This window comes from Schistocerca cancellata, chromosome 10 (assembly GCF_023864275.1).
Source record: "Schistocerca cancellata isolate TAMUIC-IGC-003103 chromosome 10, iqSchCanc2.1, whole genome shotgun sequence".
NCBI classification, from domain to species: Eukaryota; Metazoa; Arthropoda; class Insecta; order Orthoptera; family Acrididae; genus Schistocerca; species Schistocerca cancellata.
The window spans coordinates 109,610,414-109,631,130 of record NC_064635.1 but is presented as its reverse complement, the minus strand read 5'-3'; the positions used below and the strand labels follow the sequence as shown (position 1 = coordinate 109,631,130).

General features: G+C 43.1%; 1 protein-coding gene across 1 annotated transcript in view; it reads left to right on the top strand.

Moving 5' to 3' along the window:
• Nucleotides 1-4,647: 4,647 nt before the first annotated feature.
• LOC126106385 (connectin) overlaps nucleotides 4,648-20,717 on the top strand; it is a 749,467-nt gene continuing 733,397 nt past the window's right edge. Inside the window, exon 1 of the mRNA XM_049912650.1 lies at nucleotides 4,648-4,868. The gene's annotated coding sequence lies outside the window, so the exon portion shown is untranslated. The remainder of the gene's footprint in view (nucleotides 4,869-20,717) is intronic.

Genomic DNA, 20,717 nt, shown 5'->3' with positions numbered 1-20,717 from the left:
AATATTCCACACAGTTTCTTTCTCTGCAGTGAGAAATTCAATGACGGCATGTTGTTTATAGCGTACATCACCTACAGACGCCATTTTGAACCTGTCCTGCAGCTACGCTATCTGTCAGAAGTGACGGAAACTTGGCACGCTCACTCAGCAGACTCCAAATAACACGTACGTAATGTTTCGAATTCGTTGCATTACTTTCGGCTGAGGAAATAATGCGATGCATTGCTATCTGGGCAACCCATCTAAAACGCAATGTAATGAAGTGCAACAGTGTCTAAGAAGACGCGCCAGGCAAGTAGCCTGTAGGAAATTATAATATACACGAAGCCTAAGGTTCAAATGGCTCTGAGCTCTATGGGACTTAACTTCTGAGGTCATCAGTCCCATAGAACTTAGAACTACTTAAACGTAACTAACCTAAGGACATCACACACATCCATGCCTGAGGCAGGACTCGAACCTGCGACCGTAGCGGTCGTGCGGTTCCCGCTTAGAACCGCTCGGCCACTCCGGCCGGCGGAAGCCTAAGGGAAGATGGTATACGGCACAAGACAGCAGGTTTCTATGGCTCTTCATTTCTGTTCTCGAAAATCGTACATTTCTTTGTGGCAATTATAGGTCTATATGTGATGTAGCCACTAATGGAGTGAAGGATCGCCGGCCGCTGTGGCCGAGCGGTTCTAGGCACTTCAGTCCGGAACCGCGCTGCTGCTACGGTCGCAGGTTCGAATCCTGCCTCGGGCATCGATGTGTATGATGTACTTAGGTTGGTTAGGTTTAAATAGTTCTAAGTCTAGGGGATTGATGACCTCAGATGTCAAGTCCATTAGTGCTTAGAGCCATTGAGTGAAGAATCATGCTGATGCTACACACAGAAGTAAATATAATTATGTTTACTTTCCATGTAAACACAGCCCACACACTTATGGAGCCACTGCCACCTTGCACAGTGCTTCGTTGACAAAATCGCTACTCTTCTGACCAGGCCCAACCAATATGTCTACGGGCCTAAGACAAGCGCTGTTGCCGATTGGCTCCTAGCAAAGGCACTCGCGCCAGCCGTCTGCTGCCATAGGCCATTAACGTCAGATTTCGCCGCTCTGTCCTAACGGATACGTTAATGTCCCAAATTGATTTATGATCTTATTTCACGCATTTTTGCTTGTCTATCAGCACTGACAATTCTGAGCACACACTGCTGCTCTTGGTCATTAAATGAAAGCCGTCGGTCACTGTGTTGTTGGTGATAAGAGGTGATGTCTGAAATTTGGTATTATCAGCACACTCTTGATACTATGGATCTTAGAATATTGAATTCCTTAACGATTTCCGAAATGGAATATCTCATGCGTCTAGTGTCAACTACCATTCCGCGTTCAACGGCTGTTAATTGCCGTCGGGCGGTCGTAATGACCTAGGACATCTTTTCTTATGAATAACCTTAGTACAAATGACAGCTCCACATATGCACTGCCCTTTTATACCTTGTGTACACGACACTACTACCCTCTTTATATGTGTAGATCACTATCCCATGACTTCTGTCGCCTGGGTGTTTACTGGTAGAAAGGTATGAAACATGCAGTTCTTTTTTTATTTTTTAATGAATGTGAAACTTCTTGTTTGATGTCTAAGACGTTTAGGAATCGTTTAGCACACTGGACTCGTAGTCGAGAAGACGACGGTCCAATCCCGCGTCCGGCAATTTAGATTTTCCATGATTTCTCTAAATCTTTTCATACAAATGCCGGGATGGTTTCTTTGAAAGGGCACGGCCGACTTCCTTTCCCATCCTCCGCTAATCCGATGGGGGCGATGACCTGACTGTTTGGACCCTCCCCCAAAATCAACCAACGAACCTTTAAGAATCATTTCAGTAATTTTTTCTGTTGAAAGGTGTCATGGAGTTCGAATGAAATTGGTTGGTTGATTGATTCTCGGTAGGGGACCAAACAGCCAGGTCATCGGTCCCGTCGTATTAGAGAAGAATGGGGTAGGAAGTCAGCCGTGCCCTTTCAAAGGAAAAATCCCGACATTTAAGTGAATTGATTTAGCGAAATCAGGGAAAACCTAAACCAGGATATCCGGATGCGGGATTGAACCGTCGTCCTCCCGAATGCGAGTCCAGTGTGCTAACCACTGCGCTGCCTTGCTCGGTAACAAATTCGTTCATACACTGATGAGAGAAGAAGGTGTTAGTGAAAATTGTTTCCTCTTATTGACCAACAAATATTTTGCGGAGCTGCTTAAATCATATTAAAATAAAATAAACAAGTCTTCTGAATCCCGGTTATCAGAAAAGATTATCAGACTAAAGAATATTATGCACATGTGATTAGATAACTTTTCTGAGATGTAAGGTGTAAGTAATGCTGTAGTCAATCACAAAGAGTCCTATTACACAGAAAATCTTTTTATTCCATATCTAGGCCCCAGGAGAAGACAACATTGCGTTAGAACTACTGACAGCCTTAGGAGAGACAGACATGACAAAGCTCTACCATCTGATGAGCAGGCGAAATACCCTCAGAATTCAAGAAGAATGTAATACTTCCAATGCCAAAAAAAAGCAGGTGTTGACAGGATTGAAAATAAATGACCTATCAATTTTATAAGTCACGACTGCAAAATACTAACACGAATTCTTTATGGAAGAATGGAAAAATTGGTGGAAGCCAACCTCCGGGAAGATCAATTTGAATTCCGTAAAAACGTAGGAACACGCAAGGCAATGCTGAAGCTACGACCTACCTTAGAAGATAGATTAAGGAAACGCAAAACTATGTTTCTAGCATTTGTAGCCTTAGAGAAAGGTTTTGACAGTGTTGACTGGAATTCTGAAGGTGGCAAGGGTAAAAAACAGAGAACGAAAGGCTATTTACAATTTGTGCATAAAAGAGATGGCAGTTATAATAGTCGAGGGCACGAAAGGAAGGAGTGACTGAGAAGACTGCCAGACAGGGTTGTAGCCTCTCCCCGATGTTATTCAATTTGTATCCTGAGCAATCAGTAAAGGAAACAAAAGAGAAATTAGAAGAAGGAAATAAAATGCATGCAGCAGAAAAAAAAACATTGAGGTTAGCCGATGACATTGTAATTCTGCCAGAGACAACAACGGACCTGGAAGAGCAGTTGAACGGAATAGACAGTGTCTTGAAAGGAGGAAATAAGATGAACATCAATAAAAGCAAAACGAATATAATGGAACGTAGTCAAATTGTCGGCAGCTCGTGGTCGTGCGGTAGCGTTCTCGCTTCCCGCGCCCGGGTTCCCGGGTTCTATTCCCGGCGGGGTCAGGGATTTTCACTGCCTCGTGATGACTGGGTGTTGTGTGATGGCCTTAGGTTAGTTAAGTAGGTCTAAGTTCTAGGGGACTGATGACCATAGATGTTAAGTCCCATAGTGGTCAGAGCCATTTGAACTTTTTTTTTTTTTTTTTTGTAGTCGAATTAAATCATGTGGTGCTGAGGGAATTAGATTAGGAAGTCAGTCACTTAAACTAGTAGATGAGTTTTGCTATTTGGGGAGCAAAATATTTGATGATGGTTGGATATAAACTATAGACTGTCAATGGAAAGAAAAGCGTTTCTGAAAAAGAGCAATTTGTTAACATCGAGTAAAGATTTAAGTTTCAGGAAGACCTTTTGGAAAGTATTTGTATGGAGTGTAGCCATGTATGGAAGTGAAAAACGGACGATAAACAGTTTGGACGAGAAGAGAAAAGAAGCTTTCGAAATATGGTGCTACAGAAGAATGCTGTACATTAGATGGGTAGATCACGTAACTAATAAGGAAGTACTGATCAAAACTGGGATAAGAGGAATTTGTGGCACAACTTGTCTAGAATAGAGGAATTGGCTGGTAGGACGCGTTCTGAGGCATCAAGGGATCACGAAGTTGGTTCAAATGGTTCAAATGGATCTGAGCACTAAGGGACTTAACTGCTGAGGTCATCAGTCCCCTAGAACTTAGAACTAGTGGAACCTAACCAACCTAAGGACATCACACACATCCATGCCCGAGGCAGGATTCGAACCTGCGACCGTAGCGGTCGCGCGGTTCCAGACTGTAGCGCCTAGAACCGCTCGGCCACACCGGCCGGCACAGAAGTTGGTATCTGAGGAAAGCGTACAGGGAAAAAATCGTAGAGATGTGAACACTAAGCAGATTCAGAAGGATATAGGTTGCAGTAGTTAATCAGAGATGAAGAAGCTTGCACAGGACCACAACAACAACAGCTAAAGTATTTCCTTTTTACCAAAATTACCAACCTACTGTTCAGTAAATGTCGTCTTATACCAATTACTTTACATATGAGAGCCAAACCCAAGGCATCACATACTCGTTTTTCGTGCAAGGTATTACATGCCAGCAGACGACAACGGTAAAGTTATCATTTCGAATCACTAGATGCCACATCTGTGCGCTGCCTCGTACGAAACTAATGCATTATTGCGATTGTTCAAGCTGTTATTTGTATCCGCTATTTGTTAATGCGTTAGAAGACCATTTCCAGAATAGTCGCAGCATGAGCAGAAGCAGCGCCTCTGACGGCGGGTGCGGCAACTGCCGCTGGCGACAGCAGCCCGCTCTGGCGGCGGATGCGAATGGACGGCGGTGGTTCGCCAGTAGCGCGCGAGACTCCGTCCCGTGAAGTCAACCCGGGGCGGGCTCGTTAATAACGTCCACTGTGTCCGCCGGTCACACCACCACGCTCCGCGGTCCTCACTGACGAGACGACGAAGCGCTCCGTCGACGAGCAATTGCTTCGCAGGCGTAACAGCAGGTCTCAGTCGTCCGGTTACTAGGTGCTGTCCTCCTTTGACAAGCGCGAGACTCTCTGGTAACAGATCGCCGTCATCGGCCAGGTGGGTGAACACTATTACCAAATACAGCTCTCAGTATCTTTTGTAATTAAAAGCCATCTTCTTGCTGCCATGTATTTTATTCACTGCAGACGCGTTTCGCCTTTCCACTTTAAGGCATCTTCAGTGGAATCTAGACTGATATAATTTTATGTTCATACGAGAAATTTGTAGATTGTAAATCATTTCACGTCCAGTTTTTTTCATAAATGAGTGATTACCTATAGTTATTCGAGTTTTTTTGGATGGCGCCTGCTTCTCTCACCTGGTCACATGCTGGAGGTCGTACTATAATTTCACTCACGAAGGATAAGCGCATTTTCAAGTCAGGAATTTTTTCTTCAGAATTTTCGTGTTCATTGCGACATTTGCTTGGATCACTGTCATTCTTCTGTTGCTGGTTGTAGATATTTCACCGAAAATTGTGAATTAAAGTCGTAACTACTGTGTTCACTTTATGCCTCTTGCTATTTGATTTCTTTGCGTATATATTGGCCAGGCATACAAAACCTGGTCGTTTCTCGGTGAGACCAAAGTGTCCTTGAAACTCCTATCAATTTATGATGAAAATTTTCTGAATGCGGTGGCGCGTCATACCGTACAACTGCCGTCAATGAATAACACTGACGTTTCACATACGGTTGTAGTGTCATTAATTTCTGCCATTTTTCCAGAAAATTTTTGTGTGAAATATTTAATATCTTAAGACATTCGACACAAATTTATCTTGATTGCGATGCGAAGAAGCCGCTATGAAACTGCATTCTATTGCTGAACGTCGAACCATTTCCCAATGCACGAAGAGTATAGAGAAAATGGTGATAATTTTTACTTTAGCTGGAGCCACAGTGATGGTGAATTTTTTCAATAATGTTGCCGCCATTTGATTGTAATAATTTTTATTCCATTGTTATGCGATCCAGGTTTCGGCCTCAGACCATTTTCAAGTACATATAAACAACCTTTTGTACTTTAAAAACGCTTAAGGCCGAAATCTGAATCGTATAACTATAAAATAAAAATCATGACGATCAAATGGCGGCAGTGTCATCAAAAAAAGAAGAGAGACAGAAAGGGTAAGGGATATGACATTTCTAAAAGTGTAAGACATTAAAAATTAAATTTTGCGACATATGTAAAAATTGTTTCAGAAATAAACCGCGTTCAGCCGTACATGACGTTTCGAGATATCAGCTCACATCATCAGGTGAACATCTACAGTATAAGAAACATGCGATCGACATTATGATAAAAAGCAATCATTCCTATCCTAATAAACTGCGCTGTATTTGACAATGAATATGAAATATGCACATATCTGTAACATTTTAAGTCCAAGATACTAGAAGGTGGGGGCTCAACCTTCTCAAAATATTAGGTTGGCGCATAAATTGGTAGTGCTTTTGTTTTGCATGTTGGTATTCCGTTTGCTATGGATTTATTTATCTATTACTACATTTATTTGTAGTTCACTGTTGCCTTTCTTAGCTTACATATTGTTCTTTTGTCGTTTCGGAATTGTGACCGGAGATGTGGACGCCGGAAAATGGAGTGCCAAGTGAAGAAGTAGGAACATTTCCGACATATTCAGCAGAGCAGTGACAAGAGCGGATACAGCCAGAAACACTGGCGCCGTGTATGCGGATAATGCCACTGGACAGAGCACGAAAAGAAAATGGTTTTCTCTTTTTAAAGACGAGTGCTTTGAAATTAGTTCTAATGGTTCAAATGGCTCTGAGCACTGAGGGACTTAACTTCTGGGGTCATCAGTCTCCTAGAACTTAGAACTACTTACACCTAACTAACTTAAGGACATCACACACATACATGCCTGGGGCAGGATTTGAACCTGCGACCGTAGCGGACGCTTGGTTTCACACTGTAGCGCCTAGAACCGCTCGGCCACTTTCAAATTAGTGACTCATTCAGCAAGACACATTCAGGAAGACCTTCAGATTTTGATGAACATCGTTTAATAGCGTTAATGCACAATAATTCACATTAGTGTATTCGAGAACTGGCAAATGTGTTGAACTGTGACCATTCCACAATCGTGCACCCTTTTCAAGCAATGGAGAAGTTTCAAAAATCTGTACAGGTACCGCATGTTTTATGCCAAAATCACAGAAATCAGCGGGTGGCTATATCTGCAGCTCTGCTTGCCCGTCATCAATCGGCTCGTATCGTTAATGATGACGAGAAATGTTATCTGTATTAGGAAAAGAAAGGAATGGCAGGGCCCAAACAAAGCAGCAACTCAACGTATAGACCTGCTCGCATCCAATAAAGGTAATGTTATGCATCAGGTGTATCAGGGACGATCTACGATTTGCTTCCCTGAGATATAACCATTACTTCTCACATTTATTGCAAACAACTGAGACGTCTTTCAGACGGAATCCAAGAACAACGGAAAGGAAGAACGCTGTTTTCTTTGTCATCAGTCTACTGACTGGTTTGATCCCGCCCGCCACGAATTCCTTTCCTGTGCTAACCTCTTCATCTCAGAGTAGCACTTGCAACGTACGTCCTCAATTATTTGCTTCACGTATTCCAATCTCTGTCTTCCTCTACAGTTTTTGCCCTCTACAGCTCCCTCTAGTACCATGGAAGTCATTCCCTCATGTCTTAGCAGATGTCCTATCATCCTTTCCCTTCTCCTTATCAGTCTTTTCTACATATTCCTTTCCTCTCCGATTCTGCGTAGAACCTCCTCATTCCTTACCTTATCAGTCCACCTAATTTTCAACATTCGTCTATAGCACCACATCTCAAATGCTTCGATTCTCTTCTGTTCCGGTTTTCCCACAGTCCATGTTTCACTACCATACAATGCTGTACTCCAGACGTACATCCTCAGAACTTTCTTCCTCAAATTAAGGCTGGTATTTGATATTAGTAGACTCCTCTTGGCCAGAAATGCCTTTTTTGCCATAGCGAGTCTGCTTTTGATGTCCTCCTTGCTCCGTCCGTCATTGGTTATTTTACTGCCTAGGTAGCAGAATTCCTTAACTTCATTGACTTCATTGACCATCAATCCTGATGTTAAGTTTTTGGCTGTTCTCATTTCTACTACTTCTCATTACCTTCGTGTTTCTCCGATTTACTCTCAAACCATACTATGTACTCATTAGACTGTTCATTCCGTTCAGCAGATCATTTAAGTCTTCTTCACTTTCACTCAGGATAGCAATGTCATCAGCGAATCGTATCATTGATATCCTTTCACCTTGTGTTTTAATTCCACTCCTGAACCTTTCTTTTATTTCCATCATTGCTTCCTCGATGTACAGATTGAAGAGTAGGGGCGAAAGGCTACAGCCTTGTCTTACACCCTTCTTAATACGAGCACTTCGTTTTTGATCGTCCACTCTTATTATTCCCTCTTGGTTGTTGTACATATTGTATATGACCCGTCTCTCCCTATAGCTTACCCCTACTTTTTTTCAGAATCTCGAACAGCTTGCCCCATTTTATATGCTTTTTCCAGGTCGACAAATCCTATGAAAGTGTCTTGATGTTTCTTTACCCTTGCTTTCATTATTAGGCGTAACGTCAGAATTGCCTCTCTCGTCCCTTTACTTTTCCTAAAGCCAAACTGATCGTCACCTAGAGCACTCTCAATTTTCTTTTCCATTCTTCTGTATATTATTCTTGTAAGCAGCTTCGATGCATGAGCTGTTAAGCTGATTGTGCGATAATTCTAGCACTTGTCAGCTCTCCACGATAACGCAAGCCCGGGTTGTGCTAGATTAACACTACACAGGAGTTGGGTTGGGAGGTCAACCACCTTATTCACCTGATCTTACAAGCTCAGATTTTCACCTTTCCCACTCTCTATCCTACAATCATCAAGGAACTTCCATTCCGGATGAAAATACGCTCCGAACATTTTCCGACGGCTTCTTCGTCTCAATACCAAATGACCTCTACAGTCGCGGAATCTAGACGTTACCCCAGACTACTGTAAGTAGTGACGGAGAATATATTATTGATGACAAAAGTCTCTGTTTTGTGTATCTGTCGTTTTTATTAATCTCATGGAAAAACGCTTTGAACTTACGCACCAAGCCAACAAAATGCTACTGGCAACAAGCAGGGCGTCATAGATCAAACAGATGTGGTGAAAACAGATCAACGTTAAAAGCGCGTTAAGCTACAAGAGAAAGATGAAATAAGAAAACAAAAACATTAAGGAGAGTCAGCTAGTAACGTTGAAAGCCGTGTGGATCAGAAAATTCACTTCGTACCAGGAAGAATCATTTTCCTCTTTTCTTTGTAGAATAATGTGCTTTTAACATGTCAGTTTACCATCTATCCATGACGCCGTGCTTGTTGCGGGCCACAGTTTCTTTTGTAGTGGGCTTTTATCACGGGCTTGATGCATTAGTAACGTGTGAGTATGTAATATTGGTTGTCACAGAGCTTAGATTATTGGGATAACTCTTGGGATTTTTTACGTAATGCTGAGTGTATGTTTCCTATCTTGTATATGTACACCTGAAGATGTGGTTTCCCATCACGAAACGGGTCATCCGCCTGCACATAAAAGTATACGTAGCTGAAAGTGCTTTATTTCTGAAACACTGATTACTTCAGCTGCAGTTGCACTAAACAAAAACTATATGTACAAAACTGCCATCGGGTTTGCCGCACTAGCGGCGTTGGTTCTCATCGTACAGTCGAAATTAGGCACTCTCGATCTTGGCTAACACTTGGATGGGTGAGCGTCTGGATCTGCGAGCGCTGTTGGAAAGGGCGAAGGAGCTGCACTCAGTCCTTGTGGGGACAATGGAGGATCCACTTTAGTAAGAAGTTGCGGCTCCATCTACTTTAGTAAGAAGTTGCGGCTCCCATCACGGAAAGTGACTACGGCCGACAGGGACGTGTGCTGAGGAAGATGACATAGCGGTAGGTCGGTACCGGAGTTTAAGATGAAGACACACACACACACACACACACACACACACACACACACACACATATATATATATATATATATATATATATATATATATATATGGCACCGACCGACCGTCATGTAATAATTAGACCATATATAACGTTTCGACGGCTAACGTAGCATTCATAGATCCGAAGCCGTTTACTCAACAAATGAAACCGGATATTTATCTGGTTCCTTATATTGTGATCATGAGAAGTAAATTTATAGTGAGTGTTTACGGATCGCGTGCTTCGTTAATTGAAAACGTCAGGTTTGAGAAATAAAAACATCATTACAAAAATAGTGAGAACGGTTGCAGTTTTTCCTCTTCAGCGTTGTTCACGGAAACGGCTGAGGTGTTCCGAAGTCAATACCTGAAAATAAAATTAGTCGTCTACCGTATCTGATATTACGTAGCGAGCGTCAGTTCGCTATAACTTTCAACGGTAGTAATGCTGTATGGCATTCATACTTCTTTGTGCAATCAGATCTCTTAATGGCTTCACTAACTCATCCTGTTTCTTTCTCTCTCCATTCTTCTTCTTTTTTTCTTTCTTAATTGTGACCTAACTAAACAGTTTCTGCCGCGCGGGATTAGCCGTGCGGTCTAGGGCGCTGCAGTCATGGACTGTGCGGCTGATCTCGGAGGAGGTTCGAGTCCTACCTAGGACATGGGTGTGTGTGTTTGTCCTTAGGATAATTTAGGTTAAGTAGTGTGTAAGTTTAGGGACTGATGACCTTAACATTTAAGTCCCATACGATTTCACACACATTTGAACATTTTGAAACAGTTTCTCATTTTTACCGAGCTCCTATACTAATCCTTTACTTTTGCCTGTAAAGATCGCGTGATCTGCATACATAAACGCAAGAAAACCTGCAGCAGTATTAAACGCACAGAATTAGCTTTGTTCAGAATAAAGGTACCTAATTTTGGCAGCTTGCCTATCGACCTCTGATTTATAGGTAGCTATTCATTGAAACGCGTTTTAGTGGATCATTAAAAGGATAAAAAAAGTCTGGTCAATATTTCGATTGCTCGATAGCCACAAAGGTGGTGAAATAAATGATTTCGTTCTTAAACTATGTTAGAATATAGATAATCTGTCAACTTCATCCTGTCTTTTTAAAGCGCATCGGATGCAATTGTAAATCCACACGAACAATTTTATTGGGAATCTTTGTTACAACTTCGCTCCACAGTCGCAGTCAATTACACACAACAAATTTTAGCAACTCACTTGCAATTTAGCGAGTTTTACAAGGGACGTTCAATAATTAATGTAACACATTTTTTTCTCTGTCCAGTTAGGTTGAAAACAAGTAGAATTTTTTTGTAGGACATCATGGTATATACTCGCTTCTGCCCCAATACTTTCATGAAGTTCCTATCGGCGGCGCCATACGCAGCCTTCATAATTGCGGTGCGTTCCAAGCAGAGAGCTGTCGCTGAGTTTCTTTTCGCTGAAAACCAGAACTTACCAGATATTCATAACCGTTTGCAGAGAGTCTACGGAGACCTGACGGCGAATAAAAGCACGGTGAGTCGTTGAGCGAGGTGCCCATCATCATCGGAACAAGGTAGGGAAAACATGTCCGATCTCCTGCGTGGCAGCTGGTGACGAAAAGCTGTGACTCCTGCAGTGTTGGAACGTGCGGACACTCTCACTCGAGGTGGTTGAAGAGTCACAATCGAACATCCCGCTGCTCAACTGGACTTCTCTGCTGTTATGAGTAGTACTGATACACTTGACCACTAGCTGGGATTCTCTAAGGTATGTGTCCGTCAGAGGCCATGAAGCATGGGTTCATCACTTCGAAACAGAAACGAAATTGCAGTCCACAGAGTGATGTCACACCACACCTCCGAAGAAAAGTTCAAAGCCACACCCTCAGCCAGAAAAGACGGTCTTCTGGGACACTGAGAGGCTCATTGCGTTCGATGTTGTCCCTGCGTTCGATGTTGTCTCTGAAGTGTATTGTGCTACCCTCAGGTAACTGACATCAGCGTGTTTGCCACAACATGAATGGAAACAACGCAAGGACTCACACAATTTTGCACACCAGAAAGGAGCTCAGAAAACTTCGTTGGACTGTTCTTCCTCATCCACCCTGTAGCCTGGATCTCACACCTTCCGAATTTTATCTAATTGGCGAAATGAAGGATGCACTGTGTGAAGAGAAGTACGTGGATGACGGGGAGGTCACTGATGCAACAAGACATTGGCATTGACGTCGACCAGTAGAGAGGCATGATGATATACAGGCCCTCCCAATAAGGTCGTCACACTGATTAAAGCTAACCTGCTTTCAGAAGGAAAAAAATATTTTGCACTACTTAGTGAATGTTCGTTGCATGTAGAATGGCATAATATGTTGCGCAGAGTTTCAACTGTAAACCAATCCTTCTCTTTCAGCGTCTGGCACTTAAATTGAATGAGCTTCAGTCAGACGCTTTCGTGCTTCCTAAATGAAGTTGGAGCGAAACATGCTGCTACTCTTGGTATCATTTTTATTTCCTGTACCAGTCCAGCCTAGAACAGATCCCAGACTGACGAGCGTTTTGTAAAGTACTTCACTTGTGGGTGGACTGCATTTTATTAGTGTGCTTCGAATGGACCTTACTCTATCTGACTTGCCGTCCTTTAGCTTTTTACGTTTGATCCACTTTAAAACCGCTCTGTACGCATCACATATACCATTTTATGGATATGGTTGCTTGCAGTGATTGTTTAGCTATCGTGTAAACATACAGTAATAAATAGGAGTGCTTGTGTTATGAAGAAGTAAGATGCACCGTTCCTTTAGACATGGATCCATGTGCAGAGAAACAGGCACTGTAGCGACAGCAGCCATCTACAAATACGGGATATGAATGCGCACTTGTGAATACGAAGCACCCTCGGCTGTGTATTGTAATGACGACAATGAAAATTTGTGCCACACCGGTACTCGAACCGGGACGCGAGCGGCCACCTTGCTATTAGGCTATCTGAGCATGATTCACGGGTCGACCCAAACTTCCACAGGTAAATTTCCAAAGAAACTTTGCATCGTACTCCTTATTAACACGGTAACTACTGTCTTTTATTCTCCATTATCAGGCCCTCTGCTCTCAGCAAATATGTTCTTCCTAGACGGTAACATACGTAACGTGTGAGTGCAGGTTGTGTCCGTCCCCGATAGCTGAGTGGTCAGCGCGACAGAATGTCAATCCTCAGGGCCTGGGTTCGATTCTCGGCTGGGTCGGAGATTTTCTCCGCTCAGGAACTGGTGTTGTCCTAATCATCATCGTTTCATCCCCATCGACGCGCAAGTCGCCGAAGTGGCGTCAAATCGAAAGACTTGGACCCGGCGAACGGTCTACCCGATGGGAGGCCCTAGTCACACGAATTGTTTTAGTGCAGGTTGTGACACATGGGTGACAACTTATGGAAGTTTCGGTCCGACAGTGATTCGTGCTCTGATGACCGAAGCGGCTAGGGCGACCGTTCGCATAAAGCGAAAAATCCGGGTTCGAGTCCCGCTGTGGCACACATTTTCGTCATCGTCATTACAATATAAAGTCGAAGGTGGTTCATATTCGCCACTGCAAATGCGTTTGCTATACAGTAATTGGAATATGCCAGTGTATGCGCAGCACCTTAGTTTGGTTTATGATGACCACGCGACGATCGTGTGTAGGTCTTCACGAATTCGCTGCGACCGACCCTTGTTTATATCATCAACGTCAACGATATTGGCTTTTCAGCAGTCAGGAAATCGCGTTTCTTCAAATGAAGATAGAGTATGTCAGTGTATCATTAAGCTAACAGGTATAAGGTTCGTTTGACCTTCTATTATGAGAAACAGAAGAAAACAGGACATCAGAATTAAAAATTAGTTCGGAATCAATTGCAGCAGCTATTTTCTGCACGGTAAGTTATTGGGTCTAGAGATGTTATTGCGTGTATGTCAATCTGCTCATCCTCCTCTTCTTCCTCCACCCCTCTCCCCCGCTCTCTCTGTGTCTTCTCCTTGGCCCTCTGCCCATCTTCTCCTTGGCCTCTACCCATTCTCTTTGTTCATTTCCTCCTGTCCCTTCTTTCTATATCCCTTCGTCTCCCCTCACTCTGTACAATTTCTCCTCTCTCTGTCCATTTCCACTTTTTGCCTTTCTCAGTCTATTTCCTCCTGTTCCTCTGTTCATCTCCTCGGCCACACTTTCTCTATAAATATCTTCCTCTGCCTGCACCAGTCCATCTCCCCCTCTTTCCATCCTCTGCCCCGTCCCTCTTTCTCCCCTTTCTGTGCCCATCACCCCCTTCCCCGTCGCTCTCTTTCCATCTCTTCCACGCTTCTCTCTCACCACGTTATCACCGTCATCACAATAGGAGGCTGGTAGTTCTTACGCCCACAGTATGTTTCTATGAGTTTGACGCAGCCCGCCACGAATTCTTTCTTGAGCCAATGTCTTCATTTCTGAACTCTCTTCATATTCTTTATACCTATTAATCCTTCCTCGTGAGAGTCACATATTAGCGAGAAATGCAGAACATTCGAACGAACAGCGGTTATGTGAGCCACCTCTTTTATCGAGCTGCATACGGAATTATTCAGCTGACCCTACCTGTCTCGTTTTAATTACCTGCAGTGCTATAACTGCCCTTCATAAATTACCTGCGACATTTTCTTATTCTCTCGCTCCCTCAAACTATCAGTCCCATATAAAAAGCGAGCAAGACCTTTTTGAAGCAAATTTAACGTAGTTACAATTTTCGCTAGAGGCCACAGATTCCGAGTTATCCAAGATAAACATACAGAAACAACCTTCAACGTCACGCCCGCTACTTTACTCAGCCGCCATCGTTCACCATTTCTAATGTGTTATTCATGGCACTCTCAGTGTACAAGCATTTGCAACCGTACCAATCCTATTTAGTCTTCATTGACTTGCCTTATTATACCACCAGCTTAGTCAACCATTTGAAGATTGTAAAACTGACATTTGTGTAAATTTTATCTATTAGTTTTGTGAATTTTACAGCATAGAATAAACAATTAAACTGTTGTATTCGTCAGGTTAGCTGCATACGAAACTACTGCGTTTATAAGGGTTACGTTTGGATGGAATTCACAACATAATTAGTTTTGGCGTGACCTTTCCAAAAATAGTTTTCCCTTCATTATCCTCACGAACACGTTTAAATTAATTATGTTAACGAAGTAGCCGTCTATACTGATGGCATAATATACCAGTCAACAGACATCGAAAAGATCGAATGTTGTGTAGTCGGAAATTTTTGTACGGTGGTAGGAGGGAGAGTCACGAACAACATACTAGAATTCCGGACTGCTGAAGGACGAGTGCTGGGTGGACTTGCGTTAGAAGGCCACTTCTTTCAGTACTTTCCTTTAATAAATCGAAAACAGTGGCCACCATCGAAGACGTATCTTCTGACAAAATTTATCTACATTAAATTTCCTACGAAAAGTCTCGTTCATTTTTCCTGTAGTAACAATAGCTTGTGCGTAGCGAGCAGCAGAACATGAAAATTAGCCCGTGGCTTATGAAACCAGCTGTAGCATTGCGGGCTGCATAAGAGGACAGCGGTAGGGGCAGCTGAATCTCCCTGTGTACCCTCAAAACCCTTGCGACGAATCGCCGCCAGGAATCTTGTCATTCTACAATTAGTCACTAACCGGTCGATCCATTTCATGTCGCTTCTAAATATTAACCGGTTTTTACTGTTGCTAGTGATGGCTCGCCAATCTTGTAATCTGATACTAATCGATGTCTTCACCCACTTACGGTCAGTAGAGTACATTTGTCGAGGGTGTCCTGCAAGTAGCAACACCAAGCATCGGACCACTGATTATCTGATATAATTCTTGCGTTTCTCTACAATTTTCTGAAGTTGTGAGTTTTTGGTGTACTACAGCATCATCCTCAAATTGCGTCACCGACCTTCCGCCGTAATGCGCCACGTAATTTATATACCTAGTGAAATGTGCCGCACTTATTACCTTCCCTCAGGCAACTACAAAAGTCCGTTTAGGATCAAACATATTAGACTCGATAGTATAATGCACTTGTATCTATTCACTACATTGATTTTAAACTCAAAATACACTACTGGTCATTAAAATTCTTACAGCACGAACATGACGTGCTACAGATGCGAAATTTAACCGACAGGAAGAAGATGCTGTGATATGCAAATGATTAGCTTTTTAGAGCATTCACACAAGGTTGGCGCGGGTGGCGACACCTACAACGTGCTGACATGAGGAAAGATTCCTACCAGCAGTTGACCGGCATTGCCTGGTGAAACGTTGTTGTGATGCCTCGTGTAACGAGGAGAAACGCGTACCATCACGTTTCCGACTTTGATAAAGGTCGTATTGTAGCCTAACGCGATTGCGGTTTATCGTATCGCGACATTGTTGCTCGCGTTGGTCGAGATCCAATGACTGTTAGCAGAATATGGAATCGGTCGGTTCAGCATGGTAATATGGAACGCCGTGCTGGATCCCAACGGCCTCGTATCACTAGCAATCGAGATGACAGGCATCTTATCCGCATGGCTGTAACGGATCGTGCAGCCACGTCTCGATCTCTGAGTCAACAGATGGTGACGTTTGCAAGACTCAACCATCTGCACGAACAGTTCGACGACGTTTACAGCAGCGTGGACTATCAGCTCGGAGATCACGGCTGCGGTTACACTTGACGCTGTATCACAGACAGGAGCGCCTGCGATGGTGTACTCAACGACGCATCTGGTTGCACGAATGGCAAAACGTCATTTTTTTGGTTAAATCCAGGTTCTGTTTACAGAATTATGATGATGGCATCCGTGTTTGGTGACATCGCGGTGAACGCACATTGGAAGCATGTATTCGTCATCGCCATACTGGCGTATCACCCGGGCTGATGGTATGTGGTGCCATTGGTCACACGTGTCGGCCACCTCTTGTTCGCATTGACGGCACTTTGAACAGTGGACGTTACATTTCGGATGTATTACGACCCGTGGCCCTACCCTTCATTCGATCCTTGCGAAATCCTACATTTCAGCAGGATAATGCACGACCGCATGTTGCAGGTCCTGTACGGGCCTTTCTGGATACAGAAAATGTTCGACTGCTGTCCTGGCCAGCACATTCTCCAGGTCTTTCACCAACTGAAAACGTCTGGTCAATGGTGGCCGAGCAACTGGATCGTCACAATACTCCAGTCACTACTCTTGATGAACTGTGGTGTCGTGTTAAAGCTGCATGGGCAGCTGTACCTGTATACGCCCAGGCGTATCAAGGCCGTTATTGCGGCCAGAGGTGGTTGTTCAGGGATCTATGCACGCAAATTGCGTTAAAATGTAATCACATGTCAGTTCTAGTATAATATATTTGTCCAATGAATACCCGTTTATCATCTGCATTTCTTCTTGGTGTAGCAATTCTAATGGCCAGTAGTGTAATATCCGATCCTGTACTGATATTTTATTTTTTGTTACGAGACGGTGTGGAAGTGTGTGTAACGAATTAGGAAAGCCAAGGAATTTGACGCCATCCTAGTCACATATAAATGATGGCTTCTGGGTCTGTCTGACTAATAGAGCAAGCTGGGTTTCACAACGGCGGTAGATAACTGTTGATTGCTGGACAGGAAAATTTCGCAGTCGAGAACGATGCAGAAAATGAAGCAGTACACGTGTTACTTAATTCTGCAAAAGACTGGCGTGAGCGATACAGACACATCGGTAACTGTCCGATATTGCTTCTTGAAACCAAGAAGGAACTGAGCGTTTCTGCAGTCACTTTGAACACTCCGCAACTCCAACGTCCTACGGCACAGTGAGGACCAATCAACCATTCCAACATGAGCACCGACTAGGACACGCTCTTCAGCAAGTCCGTAGTCCTCACTTCTGAATCCAACAGACCTATGACCACTCGTGCTGCGTTGCCCTTCTCAGTAAACGTACGATATCTGTTCTTCGACATGTCTCGTATGAAATGAAAACTAAAACACCTACAGGCGTCTCTTTTGCAACTTAAGCGACAGATGCATTCGTTTTAATTTTAATTTCATATTGAACAGTCCAAGTCCTTGTAACCATTTATTACAAGGATGTCCATACAAACATTATCTGGTATGAACACCGTACACTTGAGTAAGTCTTTGGTAAATAGTCTCCTTCCATTTCCGCAGTATGCTAAGAAAGAACCTGTCTGCCACATGCCTTACCTGCAACTGACTTTCGTTAGATCTTATATCCCAGTTTACCCTAATACCCCAGTAGTTGTATGAGCCGACCGATTCCAGTTTTTATTCTCTGTTATTGTAGTCGCAGAATACTATGCTTTTACGTTTTCTGAAAGACACAATTTTACACTTCTGAACATTTAAAACAAGTCTTCATTCGTGGTACTTCTTTGAAATTTTATCAAGATTAAACTAAATATTTGAGGTGCTTTTTCAGACATTACTTCATTATAGAATACTAGAAGATCGGGTAACATTCTGAGTTTACTCCCAATTTTGTCTGCAAGGTGATTCCTCCATACCAAGAAATCCTCAATCGAATCACCAATTTTGTTTGACACCACACGTGATATTACTTTCAGTAATAATAGTTTGTGTGGTACAAGGTCAGATGCTTTTCGAAAGCCAAGAGGGATTAGACTTTCTTAACTTCCTGTTTGCTTTGACCCATTATTTTAAAGATTAGAGAGCTACCATGCTTGCACTTATCCCAAAGAAGACCTTTTTAATTCATCGATACAACCTCCCCAACTTTTTACTATTGACATCAATATGTAAGGTCATATGTAAAATTGAGTTGTCAACTCCTTCATCCAGACACTGGAGCTGAGGTTCGAACTCTGTGGTTTTCCGAAGTTGGTTAAAGGGAACGTCTACAACTATAGCAGAGGACGGCACGAGTCTACCTACGATCGACTGACGTTCAACAGTGCTCCCAATGACAATGACATCGATGAAAAGGGAATCCATAAAGCTCCTAGTCTCTCTTCATTCTCCCCTTCATCCTTTCAGCACCAAAATCAGTTATAGCGCTTACCGTAAATATCTGTTTCGAACATTGAGGATTTCAGCCAAACTATGTCAGTACATTTATCAATCTATTATGCAAACCTAAAATTTTCTAGCAAGAAACAAAACTGTCCAAAAAATTTTGCAAGTAATTTAAAAAGGCACTTGAGAGTCATTTGTTAATCAATACACTCAAGGATTACTCAGATAACATAGAGAAGGGCTTTGGTGAAAATCGTAACTCAACTAAATCTTAACACAAAACATCTGTCATTTCACAACATAGTTTTGAAATATAACGTTAGTTTTTCGCTGGGAAACTTTATACCAAACTATAGCAGTGGGTCCTACTAACCTTCTCTCTCATTCCTCAACATCACACCCGCTATATAAGCATGATGACTTAGTTTTTCAAACCAGCAAATGGGGAATTGCGGTGAATAAAATAGAAACCAAACATAATCGCCGTGGTCCCGATGGCAGCTGATAGTATGTGTCTGATCTATGCCGTGCGTGCAGAGATTTGTATCGAGAAATGGAACGACAATGTAGCGCTAGCTTTCTACGTTATTAAATAACTTCTTTGCTAGGGATAAACCTAGTGAGGTGCTGCTGTTTTAAATGGACTACCTATACATTCGATAGGAATCGAATTTCCATATGGCCATTGTGATTTAAGTGTTCTGCAGTTTTTCTTAATTTCTTTACGCAACTGCCGAAGTGGTTCTTAATTTAATACCAATCTAATCAGTATCTAACTAGACCTATAAGTATGTTAATGCCTGTAGGTGTAAGTATGCTTTCTGTTCTTAAACTTCAATACTGTGTGACCCATATACTTGTGAAACTGTATGAATACAACAAATGTCAAATTGTGATGAAGAGAACTCCTTGCTTCAACACACAAGAAAATATTGTGAAGGAGGTTCGCATTCAGAAATCGTTCCATGGCTTCATGGTGAGACAACTTTCGGATCACCACGGATCGTCAACACTGTGACCATCGTTGCGGATTTGGGCTTGACTCTGAGCACTATGGGACTTAACCTCTGAGGTCATCAGTCCACCAGTCTACTTAAACCTAACTAACCTAAGGACATCACACACATCCATGCCCGAGGCAATTTCGAACATGCGACCGTAGCGGTTGAGCGATTCCAGACTATAGCGCCTAGAACCGCTCGGCCTCCCTGGGCGGAGTTGCGGATTTCCTTGACCATAGAAGTGGAGAGATATATGACGGTATGGTATCGATATTTCCAACGACCACAGTGGACACATGTTACCAGTCCGCATCGTTTTCATTAAACGGGACTAGCGCCGGCCGCGGTGGTCTAGCGGTTCTAGGCGCTCAGTCCGGAGCCGCGGGACTGCTACGGTCGCAGGTTCGAATCCTGCTTCGGGCATGGATGTGTGTGATGTCCTTAGGTTAGTTAGGTTTAAGTAGTTCTACGCTCTATGGGACTGATGACCATAGATGTTAAGTCCGATAGTGCTCAGAGCCATTTGAACCATTTTTGAAACGGGACTAGCACTTAGCTCGATGGTATGGGTTGCCTTCGAGTGAACAACACGACAATGTCTGTTTCACATAGCCGGTGATTTGGACAGCAATGTTACACTTCTGAAGTGTTTGTAACGGTGGCTGTGACATTTTTGCCCATTTCATATATTGCCCATACTGATCTGATCTTCCCCGCTATAGAGGTGTTCGACTGTTAGCCCTGCCCAGAATTTAGTTCAGATCTCTCACCTAGAGACATCACGTGGTCGTCCGCTGCTGAGAGACTAGAGCACTAGTACTTGCCAGCCACCATGACTGATGAATTCCGGAGGCGGCTGAAGTTACATGGAATTACGAACCACCATC